General features: G+C 34.2%; 1 long non-coding RNA gene across 1 annotated transcript; it reads left to right on the top strand.

Moving 5' to 3' along the window:
* The first annotated feature begins 12,068 nt into the window (after positions 1-12,068).
* Positions 12,069-15,897, top strand: LOC127834019 (uncharacterized). The gene is made up of 3 exons (XR_008027768.1): positions 12,069-12,215; positions 12,928-13,104; positions 15,734-15,897. It is a non-coding gene; the product is annotated as an uncharacterized LOC127834019 (long non-coding RNA).
* Positions 15,898-20,532: the final 4,635 nt, after the last annotated feature.

Below are 20,532 nucleotides of genomic sequence, written 5' to 3'. Positions count from 1 at the left end.
GTATTGCTGATGCTATTTATGTTATTCTTAAAAACGTTAACAGTACTGTTATATGTATCTTCAAAACAAATAAATACATAACCATTCTGTTTTCAGCCACTACAGGAAAGGAATTTGTTTCCGGATTTCTAAGCGCTTCGTTTGGCCCACACACGTTAAAAGTTGATATTGCCTCTAAAACAAATGGTGATGTTGAAGTATACGTTCCATATCTAGGAATAAATACCACCTACTCTTTTAATAGAACATTTTCAACTACGTTCAACAATAGTCTTCATCGGATCGGAAGAAACGGCGTTTAAATTAAATCATCAGTTGATGTTTCGGTTTACGTTACCACATATTATGATGGTGGAAGCAGTGAGGACACACACTTATGCCTTCCTGTTCAATCGCTTGAAAAAGCATATTATATTTCCAGTAATACGCCCCACCCTGTCGGTAAGCCATCACTATTTTTGGTGATATCAGCGTTTGAGAACACTGAGGTTAATTTATCATTCACTAACGGAACATTTCTATCAAAGACAATTGCACTGGCTGGACGTCTACCAGGAAGCGTCCTCTTTGAACGATCTCACTGGTACTATCGTCCAGTATAGTAAACCCGTATCTGTAATGAGCGGAGGGTCATGTATGCACATCCCTCCATTACCGAGTAACCGTAACGGTGATTGTGATATGGTTGGTGAAAATATGATTCCAATTAATGCCTTTCAAAAGCATTTCATCATTCCGCCCATCCTATCCAACCAATTCATGGTTCGTATTTTCAGTAGTCAAAGTAATAACAAAATATGTGTTAAAGACACACTGTTTGAAAATTGTACTACGATAGGTGCAAATCAATGGTTCGTATCTGCACCAAATCATTTGCCCCTAGTCGTCACTAGTCAATAACCGATATCCGTCACACAGTACAAAGAAGATCAAGTGTTATTTCTACATAGACAAGTCTGACATATAATTGCTATGATTGTTACATTATTAATTACACGCTTTGTTCCGTATATGTCATGATGCTAGTTTCTCACTTTTTTAATGAAAATAAACCATTATCTGTGTTACGTCATTTCTTCCTACGATGTCTTGGCATATATTTTCAATTGTATTTAGCACTTACATACATGATAAATATGATTTGGGTCGGAATTAATTCGTTATGCATTTGACATATTAACATTACTAACGAAGGCAATGTTAGGAACAAACGAAATAATCTGTCTATATGAACCAATACTTTATTCCCTTAATACAACAGTCTTAAATAATATGTATTCACATAGGTATAAATGAGCAAAGAAAATACATGTATATATTGATCACTTCTACTGAAATCATATCGTGTATTGCATTTGCACAAATATTTTTATCCACTACAAATTCACTTTTTGCGATATTAATATAGTGACCAACTCAGAACTGGTTTAAAAGAAGGTCGTCTAAAATGTGTGACATCAAAGTCACATACATGTATCAGTATCGTTATGGTAAAACGCGTCAAATGTCATTGTATTAAGTTAACAATTAATATTTAAGTTTTCATTAAAAAACATCCACTGATATGCATCTTCTAAGCAGATGTCAGGTATTCCAAATTGCTTCATGTATTCCGAATCGCAACAATGGCAGTATTTGGTTACAGCAACCTTATACTAGTATCGAACCGGCTTTACCCTTTTTTGTTTTTCATTACACTTATATTGCACGTATATGTGATTGTTTTGTGTGTTTAACTGGCGTAGTACTTCGACGTAATATTTTTTGTTTGATTGGTGGGTTGTCAAGTACCTATCTCTTTCTGGAGCGGTACACACTTTGTTACGCCGTCTTTTTTAATCTTGGCATCCTCAACATATAAAACTGGCGTCTTGATATCTGGAAATAGTAAGCATAGAATTCCGTTTAGTAGGCATAGTATTCCGTTTGATGCATATTCAAACATAAGTATGTCCATATGTGTTAAAATAACAGGTAAGAGTTACACTGTATTAATAATACCGTCGAATGTCTTATATTACACACACTAAATGTTAGCGTTAAGTACGCGATAAAACATATAATAATAAAAATTAATAATATAACAATTAATAAAAAAAAGATAACTCTTGATTTCCTCAAGTGGAAATATTTTCCAAAACATTCGCACCAATGCGGAATTCATTCACGAAAGTTATTTCGCATAAAACTTAACATAGGAAAGAGCTGTTTATCATTCGGAAGTCAGGTCCCAAAATGTGCTTAAAATGAAGTTTTGTTCCAAAAATGGGGGTTAACCCGTTATAATTCGGCAATAAATGAATTAATAGACATAAAAACGCGTCGAGATAATACAATAATTGTGATTTATGCTATATTTTACTGTAAACATGCACAAATGCTGTTTATTGTGAGACAAAATGATATGCGAACATCCAACATCTCGAAGGTCAAGAAATTAAACAACAAATTTGTCGACGGTTTTGCTTCAATAACTCTTTTATTCCGACGTCTACGGTATTGAAACAAAAAACCGAGGGGAGCACAAACACCGTAGAGCCGAACGGGCTTATTCATTTAAAAGAAATACAAATATTAACTGGCTTACCTGGTGAAAATATCCGCTACTCCTTCACGTAAAAACACTAAAACGACGCCATCTTTGAAGTTTTGCTCCAACTTTCTCACTTAAACGCGGTGAGCTCCCGTATACGCATGCCCCCTGATCTCGGCAACAACCTTGTATTCGATTTATCCTGCTTCATTTTAAATTAAGCTTTAAATAAAAGATAAATGATTAATTGATATAACGAAAAAAAAATAGTCTTGTCGGTTTTACTACTGGTACACAACATTCCTGACGACCGAATAACTACTGATTGTGTCACACTTTCGTATTAAAATTAAGAGAAGAAATAATGACGAAACGAGTATATTATATTCGTTATAATTGAAAAAATATGCAATAGCAAAGCAAAAAAACTAATTTTTTACCTCAATAACAACTGTAGTGTTATGCTCATAAAAATATAGTTACATCGATATCCATTTCGATTTCCTGTTCTTCCATTCCTTTATCGAAATTTATTTTAAACCACGCTATGTTTTGATAGAGTTTGTATCGAATGCTAACCACGCTGACACAAAACACGCTTTACAAAATCGTAATCGTATTGGAGCGAATTATTTTATCCCTATCGAAGTTAACAATTATGCATTACAAACACATAATCCGAAAAACGTTTTGGATTAGTTCGATGCTTTCAAATTTTTTCTATTTTAGATTAAACAAAATTCCACGTCAAAATTGTTGTCCCTTAAATCAAGAGATTCTTGCTAAAACTAGTGTTTTGTCAGAAAATTACGTCACACGAGATACGTCATAAATTGCGTAATCAAGTGAATGAAAATACAAAAACGGTAAAATATTTTTAAGAATATTCAACATAGGATGATATTAATATAAACGACAGCATTCATGATTCGTCTCAATAAATAACAAAGGTCGAATACTAGAACATGTTAATCTGCGCGTAGGAATACTAACTGACGTAAATCATGGTCACGTGATCAACTACCGGAGATCAACTAGTTTACAATGTAGCTCCTTCACAAATTCACTGTAACAGAAACAGGATAAATAAAAATAATAGGCCGCCGAGACTTGCCGATTTTTCATATCTGAGAAGAATCGAATCGCGCGGCTTCAACTGAACGAAATGGCGTCCATATTAAATCTTTACCAACGGTAAAAATAAAATAAAATTAAGCAACAAAAGAATCGAAAATAATGATAATTAAACATAGCGCACGAATGAAATAATAAGAATATCGATTGCAATTGGAGCTGTATTGTATGTATTGTATGTAAGATTTCTGACATTATTTCTGATTTAACAGGAGTCAAAAAACTAAATTAAGTAATCGACACGCTTACCTCAATAACAACTTTAATCCCTTGCTTATGCCAATAGCATTACACAGATATGCACTTCCATTTCATAGTATTAACTCCTTTTATCTGAATTTGTTTTAAACAAAAGTATTTTTTAGGAAACGTTTCCATCTGATGCTAACTATTCTGACCAAAAACCCGATTTACGAAATTGAATAACAGCTCGGAGCAAATATATCTTATTCCTAACGAAGTATCAAAGTATGCAGGACAAACAAACAATTCGAAATACTTTGGCTTCATTCGATTATTTTACCCTAAACAAGTTAAATAAACTACTACGTCCAAATTGTTGTCCCTGAACCCTGAAATCCAGCGAGTTTAGTTTAAACCCGTTGTTTCGTCACAGAAATCACACAAAATCCGTTATGTATTGAATGAAAATAAAAGTACAAACAGCTGCCAAAGGCCCTTGGGCCATAATCACGACAGCGGGTCGATTAAAGACGCCCGGCCCAGCTATGATGTGCTTTTGAAAGAATACATACTTTTTATTATAGTAAATACTTGAGGTATATGGTCGGTTGACTGAATTTTGTTTACAGTTGCTTTTTAGACAGTGATATTGAAAACATGTAATTAGTTAATTATATATTCTATATTTACGAGGAATGTCAACAGGAAAAGCAAACGCAGCCAGAGAATCAACACTGTGTCCAAACGAAAGCAGTCCGAAAATAACATTCGTTTCGTTTGATGTTATAGCGCATCTATCGTCATAAAAATTGATGGGGTAATAAAACCAACGTAAGACGTATAGTTGTATGGAAAGCTTATATGTATTTCCTATTAAATCGGGCGGTATGCTCAAGTATGTTTGAACATAATACCCTTCTGGTTACAAAAAAGCTTCATACTTATACCAAAAAGAAATTGAAAAGTTGTGTTATTTAATTATATATATTATTATATAATATAAGATTTCAAGAAACGATACGCTTACATGAATATGATCACTTCAAGTAACTATTTTGAACGTGTAACTAGATAATGCGATCAGAGATCCAATGGCAAATTACTTTACCGTAGAGCTTAAAAACTTGCGTTTGTGAAAATGCACATTGAAATCATGTATAATATTTAAGCATTTGGTGACTTGCCTTAAACAAGATTAATAGTATTGGATGGTGTCGATAATTTATCTTGTAAAAATATTTCTGGATTATGAGTATTCCTAAATTTAATACTATGTATTTAGAACATCCGTAGGCATTGCACCACGATTAAATGTCAATATTTACCAACTCTGAGTGCGTGTAATTCAACCTGTTCTAATTGCATGAAACTCAAATTACAATATTATTTTTATATTTACGAGATGTTAGCAAGTTTATGACCATGTGTTTTGGGTATTAGTCGTATCTTAGTCAATGTACTTCATAAAACAAGGTATAAATGACCAATCATTTTTGGTAGCCTGTTCATATAACATCTTTAAAAAAAAATCCTGTGTCATTCTCAATTGTTTTGATGATTGATTCCCACTTTCACAAATGTGAACGCCAATTGAGTGATTCTATTAAATCTTTAAGTGTACCTTTTCAATCGCTTTATCGCAGATGTTTTAAACGTGTCAACCTTTATCAATTGTGATTCGAAATTATCACATCAGATCATAACTTGTATTATTTAGTTGTTACAAAGAGTGTCACAAATATTAATTATTAATACTTCCACAACATGATGATTCCGATTGAAATTATGCAAGAATATCTTAACGTTTTGTTTAAATATGTTGCGGTATTGAGATTAAATAAAGTCGATACCATATCGGCCTGTATTTAGATCATTGGGCTCCAGCCGTAGCACGTATCGTGAATTATTTCCCATCACCGTGAAAGATATCGAACCCACAGTCATAATCTCTCGTAACGGAGCACAATGATTCTTCATTAAGGTAGGGTACAGTATTATCTCGTACAAGAACTTACTCATTAGAAGAACCGTATCGTGTTCAGTTTTTCGGATATTGAGGACTCATTCGAAGCACTCGCGTCGAGCCAAATGTAATCTTAGACCGTCTCAGATCGTTCCAAACGAAAGTATCGAAATTAGCGCAAAGCAACGTATCATGACGTATAGACACGCATCATATCGTTTCCATCTTAAATATCCGAGAAATAACACGATCAGTTAAAAACAGTATGCGAATTAAAATAACCTTTCACTAACCAACATTAAAATATTTATAGTAAAATTTTGATCGACGAATAGAGGTCCAGGTTGTATAAGTCTGTTTTAAACTAGTTTGTTATTTCAAAAAAAGATTGAAAGACTGTTTTTGTTTTCGCAGTATTGTTCAAGCTCTGAATTATTATTTGTAGCTGAGTCTGTCCTTTGCTATTAAGCTTTAAAATGACTTAAATAGGTAATGTTATGATTCTGTATTTGTCAACTAAGTAAATGGGATACTGTCGTAATTAATTTTCGGTTTCTATAACATGTTTAAAGTTTAAACGTTATTTTATCGTTCGAACGTAAGCGATGACGTGCGGGGTGGTATTGAAATGAAATATATGTGACAGGAATAATTTAATATTTTATAAGCATTGTCCTATTGATCACGCAGTGCGCGCTAGGAGATTATTATCGCAGTCGAAAAAGAAGCGCTGTGTGGAGCTGACTATATTGAAAACATTTCATACCGCTATCATGGCATCACTTTCACGGCACGCCGTTTGTTTCATTGCAAGTTTTATATTGTTATTTTGCTTCACCGATGCAACAGAGACTTGTGATTTCGAATCTGCTACTTATGGACCGTACCTTGAGGACATCGTAGAGAGAGTAATGATAGGCCTACCTCAACAATCATTCTCTGATTGTATGAAGAAGTGCGCTCTACGACCATGGTGCAAATTGTTGGGTTATCACCGTATGGCGTTGGTCTGCGAACTGCATTTCAACCTCACCATTCTGGACCACATTCGCGCCTTTGGCGGCAATCCTAACACGATGATGTACATACGCAGGGAAAATCTAAATACTCATGTAAGTGTAATTTAAAATAAATGTATCAAGATAAGTTTATACGTTTGGTCTGAGTTTTTTTGTCTGACGCAGTGGTTTGTGACCATTGCTTAAACAATTATGTGTTTACTGTTTACTTATCTTAAATTTGAGCTAATTGATTTGACTTTCTAGCTTGATATGGACAAGCAAAATTAACATTACTTTTTAAATGTAACCGTTTAACCTATGGCACGAAATGTCTGATAAAAAAACATTTACACTGATTAGATTTAGTATGCGATTGTTGTTTTTTTTTGCATCGATTGTTTTACATGGCCAATTCAGTTATTCACGTTTACATGCATAGAAGCTGGTCAAATCTTCTATTTTAGAAAGTACATACAGCATACGCAATAAATATTAAGGAAAATGTTTGTTTTGGCATCGGCCTTTTTCAAAACAAGTTTAAAACAAATTTACAACGGCATATTTATATCATTATCGTTATCATTCGCGATCGAATGGGGCGGAAATTTGCTTGCCACACAGGAAAAAAAATAATCGAAATGATTTTCAAAACTCCACCATGCCTCAACTCACTTGTTAAATCAAGCGATCTAGCAAACATTTAACAATGAATTAATGTATGCATTATGAATCATAGTAAAAGCACATTTGTTGTTCAATTGTTATATTTTATTTTACTAAGTTGTTTCTATTTGGTATTTGCGCATGGAGTCTGAATATATTATTATAAAGACTTTACTGTATTTAAAGATAACTATAACGTCACTTTGAATATTCACTCATAGTTTATTTATGAAGCCGATGTCATTTTGCATAATTAAAAGTGTGTAAACGTCACGGAAACGAATGTGTTTATATCTTTCCCGTTTTTAATAGTTATTATATTTGCAGAGGAATACTGTATAAATTGTAGTATAATCGAAATTATTTCCGATAAGGTGTTGATTCTTGCGGTGAAAACCAACGTTGTCGTTCCAATGCTTGTTCAAACCACTCGGGCTACAGTCGTCAGGATTTAATAACTACGCATCGAATCTCAAAACCGATGGTTATAACCACAATAGGTCAAAATAAATTATTTCTGTACGCTGCTCATGTTTTTTTCAATGTTTACTTTAATTCTCATCATTTAATTACTAATTGTCCAATATATTCGAATGCCTTTTTTATAAACATGTACGCTATAAATAAAAAAGATGCTCTTAAATTGCTTGTTTCGTTAAATAAGTTCAATAGCTTCTTCGGCTGTCGATGCATGTGCTATATCATAACAACTTTATCAAGCTCTCGAATACGTTTTGTTGGTCAGTTAAATACAAGAACAATACCAAACAGGATTGTTATCAAAAGGTTTTATTGAAGCGTTTTCAGTTTTCGTACCCATCGATGTAACTATTTGATGTAATTGTCAAAGCTTTATGAAAATGACAATTAGCGATGATAATGTATTATCTGTTGATATTTCAGTAATGTTTACCAAATTGTTTCTTTTTGCATTCCCTTACACCTAAATCTTCTGTCAATGAAAGTTCATAAACAGCCTTTTCTTTAAATTCTTTAAATTTCTTAGAAGATCATATTGGCATTACAAACACGGAAAATAAATGATTTAATGTTCGGTGGGTTTGCACCTATCCTTGTTATTTCTTTTTAAGATAATGTTTTTTTAAATAAATGAATGCTCATCATAAGTGATTTATTTATCAGTACACTTCTCCATTTATGTACAAAATAGGCAACGATCTCATAAAGTGTCTTGCGTCGCGGCGTTTAATTGCTTTTGTAAATGCTTTTCACCGTAAGACACATACACGAGTTTTGTATCGATTTTGTGGCGTTCTACCCCATGCAAAAATTATGCCATAATGATATAAACGTATCTATCATACGGTGTTTCTAAAATAGTTAACAAGATGTGATTGTGAAACACAATGCCCCCCATATATTTGACCTTTGACCTTGAATGATGACCTTAATCTTTCACCACTCAAAATGTGCTGCTCCATGAGCTACACATGCATGCCAAATTTCAAGTTTCTATCTTCAATATTGCAAAAGTCATGGCCCATGTTATAGTTTGACGCAAACAACCCAACAAACCAACAAACAGACAGGGCAAAAACAATATGTCCCATATGATAGACTGCGGGACATAAAAAAACACCGCAAATTGTTTAAAATCGCAATTCTTGACAAATAACGCAGAGAGGAAAAACCGTCTATCACACAACCCTTTCCTCGGCCCCAGTGTTGGAGAGCTTCCCACTCACCTGTCATAAAAGAGATCGCCAATCAGCCTTTATAATTGATGTGACAAACTAATGCGTCAATGGCTGTTTTTAAATTTAAAACATTGATAGCTATTTGATAAACGTGGGGATTATTTCTACTCACTGGTTAAATTGTGGAAGTGTCGTGATAATTTACAGTAATTGAAAATGATTCCGCTTTGCGCTAATCTTTATGCAAATATGTTATCAACTATTCTCAGTAATAACGACAATTGATTCAACGCATTAATGTTTAAAGTTGAATTCGATACGGATTATTAAGATGTGCTCAAACATGTTGGTGTTACCGTAACATGTGAATATTTTATCATTAATTGTCAAAGCTTAATGTTAAAAACGACGAAAGCATTTGTTTTTATAGATAAATTGCATACGCACAATTGGATTTAAATCAAACTATGGCGGTGCTACAATTACATGTAAATAGTTTATGTTTCTTGGTAACACGAGGTGAGAACTGCAACCAGTGTTATTCATTGAACGTTCCATGGGATATTGTGAAATTTCAAATGAGGGCCCAGCATGTGTAGAGCTTAAATAACGCGTTAATATTACAACATGCATACCGCTTTGTAACAACCCGTTGTGCAATAAACCCGTTTGCAATAAATTTATGTTTTGCAGATGTTCGTACTTGTGGTACTGTTCGTATGCAGCAAATATATTGTCAAGCTTTAAATTGTAATTTAAAAAAATAAAAGCATGAGCAATATGGTCTAACTTACTAAATGTATTAAAATATGAACGTTTGCATCATCAACCCGTGCCATTGTATGAAATTTAATCAGCACATTGTTTTGCGGTAATAACGGCTTGGAATAACCATCACACAATAATTAACAGGAGGACAATTCATGTTAAATATTCATGAATTACTATCTGATATAACACGGAACGTTTGCTTAAGAAATTATCGACCAATCTCACGACTACATTTACGTATGTTTTCTCTACTAATTGAGTGAAATTGTCGGCGGTCGGGTAATAGTATCTTTGAATTAAAGTTTGCAGCCTAATGAATTGGTATGTAACTATATAGGGCTTACTGCTGTATTTCCAAAGCCTTGCATGATAAACTTGATCTCTATTCTATATTGTCATTCGCTTATTTTAACGTTTACGTCCCCTTGGCTCTCTTTAGCTGTGACAAATTTATCTCGCGGATAGGCAACATACCTAAACAATTAGAAATAAAGCCAATCTGAAACGAAATACATGTATATATTAAATAATATAACATTGCCACCGTCTTGCTGTTGTATTATTGTCAAGGCTTTTTTTTTAACTATTATTTATTCAAAACTCGCCCAGTGTTTTTTAGTGTTCATTCCATTTCTAAGCCCCTTTATTCGCATCGTTAATCATTTAACAACCTCTTGCTTCAAAGGCATATGCTTTTACCTAGCTTAAAATATTAAACGAACTTAAACTGTTATTCATAATATAGTTCTTGTATTTGAATATTAAATTTGAATGCAAATATGGCATGTAATTTCCATAATGGGAAAGTTTAAAAGGAATTACATACAAAAGGGAAAAAATGTGCAAAAGATGAAACTCCCAAAGAAAACTAGACTAGAAAGAGAGTATATAGGATGCATCTTTCTTTATTAAATCACAACAATCACATCGCCTCAGAAGCGTTGAGAAGAAAGAAACAAAAAAAGTATTAGCAAAGATATAAATTTCTTTCAGTGTATTAAATAGATAACACTCTGCATCCGCACGTTGTGTTCACATACTTCATGTCGACGACTGTGTCGACGTCACCTCTCATTCTCCATGCAGAGTTGTCGTTGCATGCTCTCACATATACCCTGCAACGGGCTCAGCAGTCATTAAAACAAGACTCATGTTCAACCCTAACACATGCGTTGAAAGTATATTTAAATTAGGGTCAAATGCCTCATACAATAACAATTAATGTTAAATTTACGAAACATCAAGCTTAAACATGGCAATGTGTTTGCATCTTTTTGGAACTATTTTATTGTCAATTTACCCAAATGAAATCATTACGATGTTTTCGATTTTGTATTGCAATACGCTATTCAGTCATGCAAATACATTCTCATGTACACGAAATTAAATTTGTGCCTTTTAACTTTCTAAACATTTCCAATTAGTCGTATATTGAAAAAAAAAATTATTATAAATAATTATAAAATATAAATAATTTTAATGAATATAAAACACATTTTGTCAACTTTCATTTATTATATGTTACCTAACGTAACAACACTATGAAGATCACTAATTTTATGTATATAAATGTACATTGCAACATTTTCCGAATTACGATTGATTAAGTTATAATAGTTATGCCAGAATAATCAGTTACCCGCCGTCGTTTATAATACTTTGCTTTATAACGAGAATAGATGATGAGAATGTATTTGTTCTATCAGGTGAAATTCGCATTTTTTCACTGCTGCGTTGACTACTTTAAAAAACGAATCATTCCAATATTGAAATTAATTAAGCACGCACTTAAACCAACATGAATTATTCTTTAAACATGTAAACGCACATATTCTTACTGTTAACATAAACAATGACTTTACTGTATGCGAAGCTGGACAAACCATTTGGTTGCTTTTGTGACTAATGCGCTTTTTGTGTTTATTTATAACTAATGTACGGCTTTGTGTTGGTTAAGTCTTTGTTTTTTGCATTAAATGTTTTCAGTACAGCGTTATTTAAGGGGTTTGGTATGCATAGTTGTAACAATAAAATTATTTTACAAATTTGTAACCTTTTAAACCGGTGAACGGTTTATGAGGTCTTATAAATGTTTATAATATCTTTCCAATGTAGTTATGTTATGTAAATGCAGGCCTGTGTATGTGTTTTTAAATAATATTGATTGAATTTTCATGTATGGTTGAGTTGTTGTTCTTTTTAAATAAAGGACAGAGAAAAGTGCGACAAGCAGTGTCCATATAATTCTACATCGCTGCTGCTAACATGTGACTTCACTTCAGAAACTCCAGAAAAGTGCCGTACAGATGGTATATATGAGCCATGCTCTGTGAAAAAGGGGTTTAATACATGTGCGTAAAGTGTCGTCCCAGATTAGCCTGTGCAGTCCGCACAGGCTAATCAGGGATGACACTTTCCGCTTCAACTAGATGTTTGCTAAGAATAGACTTACCTTTAACGAAAGATACAATAAAAGCGGACAGTTTCGTTTTGACTGCACAGGGTAATATATGACGACACTTAACGCACATGCATTAAACCACCTTTTCACAGAGCGAGGCTTGTTATTAAACAAGTAATTTACATAAGATAAATAGTTATATTGTTTTCGTGTTGTTTTATAAAAGAAAAGTTTTAGCCAATCAGTGAACAAAAAAATGTCTTCAGGTAGGCAGTCAATATGTATTATCACAAATGAAACTTTACAGAAATAGTTATTTAATAACATCCAATCAAACAACTTTCAACCAACGGTGCATTAATTGTTACAATATCACTAATTTGGTAACCTTTTATTCGTAAATTTAAATGCGTTAATTGGTGTAGCTAAAATATCTAATTTATTTGTTGATCAGTAATACAAGTTCAGTGAACTCGACTCCATAACCGTTTACAAGAACAGTCGACAGTTTAAAATAAGTACATCATACGATGTGTTGAGGCGTTGCATTTCAAATGTACATACGTTAGTCTCATTTCCTTCTTTTGGTTCTGAATTTAAATACGCCATACTTGTCTCAGTGTGTCCACCATTCGATAAGGCGGCAAAGAGCAACGGAGTGATCCTCGGAAACATGCACATGGAAGGTGATAGACGCAGGCTGGAATGTAACCAGGGCTACCTACCGCTCGATCTAAACAATGTGACCAGTCAATGTCAGAACGGGCGCTGGACGAACGTGACCACTTGTGTTCAAGGTCAGTTAACATGAAGACATTGAGCAATTGATATATGTATATATGCATGATTTCAATTGAATTTAGTTCAATAAATTACTATCCGGTGTAAATGGCAATTGTATTTAATTTGTAAAATCGTATGTATAACTATGTGTTTTGTAAATACTAGCATGCATTGGCAAAGTGTATATACATAATACAGTTTTTAAAACGATGGCAATCGATTAAATTCCTACACATTACCAAATAGTTATTTCAAAGTATTCAAGTATAGAACAAAATAATATAAAAAATATCATCCATTCAGTTGAAATTATTTGTACCTCGGGACCGTCCAATGATTGACCGAATTTACTACATGTTCGAGTTTGCTCCGGATGTATACTTCATACTTCAAACGGAATTGTATTCTCCCCACCATTCCACAGTCGCTTATATTTCATCAGTGTCAACTTTATCGTGCATCCTACCCATGATAACTTCTTTTAATAATTTTGTTTTTCGGAGTTAAACACATATATGCTAACTGTTATTATCATAAAAGATATTAAATAATAAATAATTCTCTGATTATACTCCTTTTATAAACATTTCGGTTGTGCGCCTGTATCAAAACTACGATATCCGAACATTGACGAGCTAACGCTAGATCAGCTACGGGCAGTTTCGGAAACACGACGTAGTTCTCCAATCTCCACGCAGAGTTGTCGTTCCTTGCTCTCACATACAACTCTGCGAAAGGCTCAGCCCTCCATTTTGTCTATAAAATAGATAAAACCGAACAAACGCATTCAACGTATATTTGATTGGATAATTAAGATCGCATGCATTAAATTAAGAAATATGACTTTTAAATGTACGATAAATCGTGTAAAAACTTGCGAGTTTTAATGCAACTCGTTGGAACTAATTTATTGCCCATTTAGGCAGATGGAATCATTCCACGCACTTCAAAAATGTAAGCAATTGAACATATTTTTTGAGTGACGTTAGGAATTGCTTCGACGTGTGTATGTATGTTGGTTTCTTAACATAAAAAACCCATATCAATTTTATAATAATTAATTAAGACTGATATAAGATATCATGGTATGAGATGGTTTTCTTTAATGCAGTGAATGCAATGTAACCGTCGTGCAAGAGATTGTTTAGTATTCTGTAACCTCAATGATGAACGCTTGGACTGATCATGACATAAATGAGACGCTTTCATAACAATAGTCCGTTCTGAGCCCAACACAGAGGTGAATGTAATGTAACCGTCGTGCACGAGATTGGTAGTTCTCGTGACGTGTCCGAAGCAAATCTCGCGTTCGCTCGTTAATGTTCGAATATCGTCGCAGGACATAAACATGGAATCGTGACGCAAAGAATAAACACGTGCATTTTGTATCTCGTTAAACTTAAGTTACCAGACCACATCTAGCGTTTGCATTTTGGCTATTGCTATAAAGAATAGTCATTTTTAATGGCTTTATTTTATTTTACGAATAATCGTTGATTTTGAGTGTTAATGTGGCTTAAATAAAAAGAGTATAATCAGTTGATTAATCTGTTTTTTATTTCGAAAGCTCTCTTAAATTTGCGGCCGAATTCGATGCTACCCTCGGTTTCAACGAAGTACACGTGTAATTCATTTCAAAATCATAACTTGATTGTTAAGTTAGTTAATGTATATGAATGACAAAAATAACACAGTATCCTGTTTAATTGTCAATTGTTATTAAAAATAAGGCATGTATGTACTACTTTAAAACTATGATAACCGGTAATAAACATGGCTATCTTATATTACTATTGAAAACACAATTATATTTGTTTTGAAAAACTGATTTAGACAATACGACTTTTTCGTTTAGGAAAAGAAGAAACGAAAAATATAAATATTTACTGACGTTCAAAATTTAGAGATTTGATCTAGGGGTTTTGTATATCGAATATTCGTTCAGATTCGAATAAGGAAAATGGTATATTTCCAATATGAGCTAAGGATTCGTTACCATGCTTAGTTCAGTTATATAAAACAAAACTGGTGATAAACATATTCAAAATGTATATGATGCTTACAGAAAATACAAAATATAAAAATTGTAAATGTTTTGCTGCATTCGTTCGCTTTGTACATGAACAGAGATAAGGTTTGTTATAGTTAAAACGTAACGTTAGACAATTTAAAGGAGAACATTTGACACTTTGGTAATATTAGGACACTGCAGTTAAAACATGTATGTTTATTGAAAGATTATAAACACAGTAAGAAAGAGGAAGAGATATACTGAAGATATAGGAATGGTAAACCGTGTCAATGTTAAAGACATTCAATATGTCGATTTCATCAGTGACAGGATGTTAGAACCACTTGTTGTTGCTATTAACAAACATACGAAACCAATTTGTTAATGAAATTAAATAATATATTGTGTCAAAAAACAATTTCAGTTCATAACAATATTTAATTAAACATGCATAGTGGTGTTATGAATGCCTGAGAATATAAGTGCCATTGTTTTTTTACGGCAACATTTTTTTTGAAAAGCTTTGTAGCTATATACGTACTGATTTATTTTGTCATCAATTTGTTTTAATATTTTAAGTACACTAAGTTAATTATATACATATTATATTGTTTGAAACCGTTATTTTGTAGTATGCCCTCAGTTTGAGAACAAAAACCATGGCACGGTGGTCGGAGACTCTATTTATGAAAATGCCACTAGAAATTTGACTTGCAACGAAGGCTACAGTCCCCTTGACCCAGCAAAAACAGTCAGCAAATGTACAAAGGGAAACTGGACGGAAATAACGAAGTGTATTCCAGGTATGAGAAGTGAAAACTAATGCCATATTTAATATTGAACACGAAAAGTTTGTATTATCATTTATCAACTCTTCGATGAAAATATGTACTTAGTGAATATTAAATTTATTAATTGAATATAATTATGTACCTTATTATGTACACAACATCTTTGACTTCTAATTTGGTTTGATTAGACCTTCAGGGTTGGACATTCATGTTCAGATGAGAGACTAGTTGACATGTTTGCTGTTAATGTTCGTGATGTGGTTGACATTACTATTCAGATGTGTAATTCAAGCGACATTGCTTGTCACATGTTCGATTTACTTCACATTAATAAAGAGATGACTGATTTAGCTGACAATTTGTGTGTGGATGTGTTTGATGTTTTGACATTGCTGTTCAAATGAGCAATTTTATTGACATATCTGTTCAGATGCATGATACAGATGGCATTACTGCTCAGGTGTATGATGTTAATGATAGTGTTGTTCGGATGTAAAATTTGGTTCATATTGCCGGTCAGATGTAAGGTGTGGTTGATATTGCTGGTAAGATGTAAAGTGTGGTAAAGTGTGGCTAATATTACCGATCAGATGTAAGATATGGTTGATATTGCTGGTAAGATGTAAGGTGTGGTTAATAGTGCCGGTCAGATGTAAAATGTGGTTCATATTGCTGGTCAGGTGAAAGGTGTGGCTGATAATGCCGGTGAATTAAGATGTGGTTGATATTGCTGGTCAGATGTAAGGTGTGGTAAATATTGCCGGTCGGATGTAAGATGTGGTTAATATCGCTGGTCAGATGTAAGATGTGGTTGATATTGCTGGTCAGATGTAAGGTGTGATTGATATTGATCTTCAGATGTAAAATGTGGTTGATATTGCTGGTCAGCTGTAAGGTGTGGTTGATATTGCTGGTCAGATGTAAGGTATGGTTAATATTGCTGGTCTGATGTAAGATGTGGTTGATATTGCTAGTAAGATGTAAGGTTTGATTGATATTGCTAGTCAGATGTTAAATGTGGTTGATATTGCTGGTCAGATGTAAGATGTGGTTGATAATGCTGGTCCAATGTGATTTTTGATAGATATTGTTGGTCAGATGTAAGGAGTGGTTGATATTGCTGGTCTGATGTAAGATGTGGTTGATATTGCTGGTCAGATATAAGGTGTGTTTGATATTGCTGGTCTTGAGGTAGATGTGGTTGATAATACTGGTCAGATGTAAGTTGTGGTTGATATTTCTGGTCAGATGTAATATGTGGTTGATATTGCTGGTCAGATGTAAGATGTGGTTGATATTAATGGCCCGATGTAAGGTGTTGTTGATATTGCTAGGCAGATGTAAGGTGTGGTTCATATTGCTAGTCTGACGTAAGATGTGGTTGAAATTGCTTGTCAGATGTAAGATGTGGTTTATATCGCTTGTCATATGTAAGGTGTGGTTGATATTTCTTTTCAATTGTGAGGAGTGGTTCATATTGCCGGTCAGATGTAAGGATTGGTTGATAATGCTTATCAAATGTAAGATTTGGTTGATATTGCTGGTCAGATGTAAGGTGTGGTTGATATTGCTGGTCAGATGTAAGATGTGGTTGATATTGCCGATTAGATGTAATATGTGGTTGATATTGCTGGTCAGATGAAAGGTGTGGCTGATATAGCCGGTCAGATGTAATATTGGGCTTATATTGATGGTTCGATGTAATGTGTGGTTGATATTAATGGTCAGATGTAAGATGTGGTTGATATTGCTTGTCAGATGTAGGATGTTATTGACATTGCTGGTCAGCTGTAAGATGTGGTTGATATTGCTGTTCAAATGTAAGGTGTGGTTGATATAGCTGGTCAGATGTATGATGTGATTGATACTTCTGGTCAGATGTAAGGTTTAGTTGATATTGCCGATGTAAAATGAGGTTGATATTGCAGGTCAGATGTAAGATGTGGTTGATATTGCTGGTAAGATGTAAGGTGTGGTTGATATTGCTGCTCAGATGTAAGATGTGGTTGATATTGTCGGTCAGATGTAAGTTGTGGTTGATATTGCTGGTCAGATGTAAGATATCGTTGATATTGCTTGTCAGATATAAGGTGTGTTTGATATTGTTGGTCAAATGTATGATGGGGGTGATATCGATTGTCAGATGTAAGGGGTGGATGATATTGCTGTTCAGATGCAAGGCGTTGTTGATATTACTCGTCGGATATAAGATTTGGTTGATATTGCCAGTCAGATGTAAGGTGTGGTTGATATTGCTGGTCTGATGTAAGATGTGGTTGATATTGCCGGTCAGATGAAATGTGTGGTTGATATTGCTGGTCAGATGTAAGATGTGGTTAATATTGCTGGTCTGATGTAAGATGTGGTTGATATTGCTGGCCAGATGTAAGGTTTGGTTGATATTTCTGGTCAGATGTAAGGTGTGGTTGATATTGCTTGTCAGATGTAAGATGTGATTGATATTGCTGGTCAGATGTATGATGTGATTGATATTGCTAGTCAGATGTAAGATATGGTTGATATTGCTAGTCAGATGTAAGATGTGGTTGATAATGCTGGGCAGATGGAAGATGCGGTTGGTATTGCCGATCAGATGTAAGGTGTGGTTGATATTGCTGGTCAGATGTAAGATATGGTTGATATTGCTGGTCAGATGTAAGATGTGGTTTATATTGCTGGGCAGATGTTAGATGTGGTTGATATTGCTTGTCAGATGTAAGATGTGGCTGATTTTGCTGCTCTGATGTAAGATGTGGTTGATTTTGCTTGTCAGATGTAAGGTGTGGTACATATTGCTGGTCAGATTAAGGTGTGGTTGATATTGCTGGTCAGATGTAAGGTGTGGTTGATATCGCTGGTCAGATGTAAGGTGTGGTTGATATTGCTGTTCAGATGTAAGCTGTGGTTGATATTGCTGGTCAGATGTAAGATGTGGTTGATATCGCTTGTCAGATGTAAGATATGTTTGATATTGCTGTTCAGATGTAAGGTGTGGTTGATATTGCTGGTCAGATGTAAGCCGTGGTTCATATAGCTTGTCAGGTGTAAGATGTGGTATATATTGCTGGTCAGATGTAAGATGTTGTTAATATTGCTGGTCAGATGTAAGATGTGGTTGATATTGCTGGTCAGATGTAAGGTGTGGTTAATACTGCTGTTCAGTTGAAAGCTGTGGCTGATATCGCTTGTCAGATGTAAGGTGTGGTTGATATTGCTGGTCAGATGTAAGATGTGGTGGATATTGCTGGCTAGATGTAAGATGTGCCTAATATTGCTGGTCAAATGTAAGGTGTGTTTGATATCGCTGGTCAGATGTAAGGTGTGGTTGATATTGCTGGCCAGATGTAAGATGTGGTTGATATTGCTGGTGAGATGCTTGAAGTGGTTGATATTGCTGGTCAGATGTAAGATGTGGTTAACATTGCCTGTCAGATGTAAGATGTGGTTGATATTGCTGGTCTGATATAAGGTTTGGTTGATATTTCTGGTCAGATGTAAGATGTGGTTGATATTGCCGGTCAGATGTAAGACGTGGTTGGCATTGCCGGTCAGATGTAAGGTGTGGTTGATATTGCTGGTCAGATATAAGACGTGGTTGGCATTGCTGGTCAGATGTAAGATGTGATTTATACTGCTGGTCAGATGCAATATGTGGTTGATATTGCTGTTCAGATTTAAGGTGTGGTTGATATTGCTGGTCAGAAGTAAGGTATGGTTGATATTGCTGGTCAGATGTAAGATGTTGTTGATATTGCTGGTCAGATGTAAGATTTGGTTGATATTGCTTGTCAGATGTAAGGTATGGTTGATATTGCTGGTCAGATGTAAGATGTGGTTAATAGTGCTGGTCAGATGTAAGATTTGGTTGAACGTGCTTGTCAGATGTAAGATGTGGTTCATATTGACGTTCAGATGTAAGGTGTGTTTGATATTGCTGGTGAGATGTAGAATGTGGTTCATATTACTGGTAAGATTTAAGATGTGATTAATAGTGCCTGTCAGATGTAAGGTGTTGTTGATATTGATGATCCGATGTAAGGTGTGGTTGATATTGCTGGTCAAATGCGCGATTTAGTAGACATTACTTTTAAGATGTGTCTTGTAGTTGACAGTGTTATTGATATGCGTGATGATGTTCGGATATGTCACGTGGTTTTCATTATTTGACATTTAATTGATTGTGCAAATTTTCACGAATCATTAAATAGTTGCATTTTTTTTCGATTTACGAAGTGCGTGAAGAAAGAATTACCCGGTAGATGAGATTTACATAACTATATGTGATGTGTTGAAATCGCATTGCATCCTTAATCGTATCCTTTCGTAACGATTTACTTTAACGAACATATCTTAAACATGTATCATTACTCATCCATCGGATAGACTTGACCAGGTCAGATAAAAAATTAAGAACTGTATCAGAGATTAAAACCCACAGACACTAACATTGGACATAAAGTCGCGTTATTCTAGAAGGCAATGATCCGAATTTAATCCTCCATAATTAAGGGCTATAAAACATCGTAGCAAATATCACACTCTGGTAACGTACAGTACAGTGTCGTTAACTTGATAAACGTTTTGTAGAACGATAAAAATATTATTATTGTGTTACATATTCACTTGATTGATAACATTTG

This window comes from Dreissena polymorpha, chromosome 6 (genome assembly GCF_020536995.1).
Source record: "Dreissena polymorpha isolate Duluth1 chromosome 6, UMN_Dpol_1.0, whole genome shotgun sequence".
Classification (NCBI taxonomy): domain Eukaryota; kingdom Metazoa; phylum Mollusca; class Bivalvia; order Myida; family Dreissenidae; genus Dreissena; species Dreissena polymorpha.
This window is presented reverse-complemented; position numbering and strand designations above follow the sequence as displayed.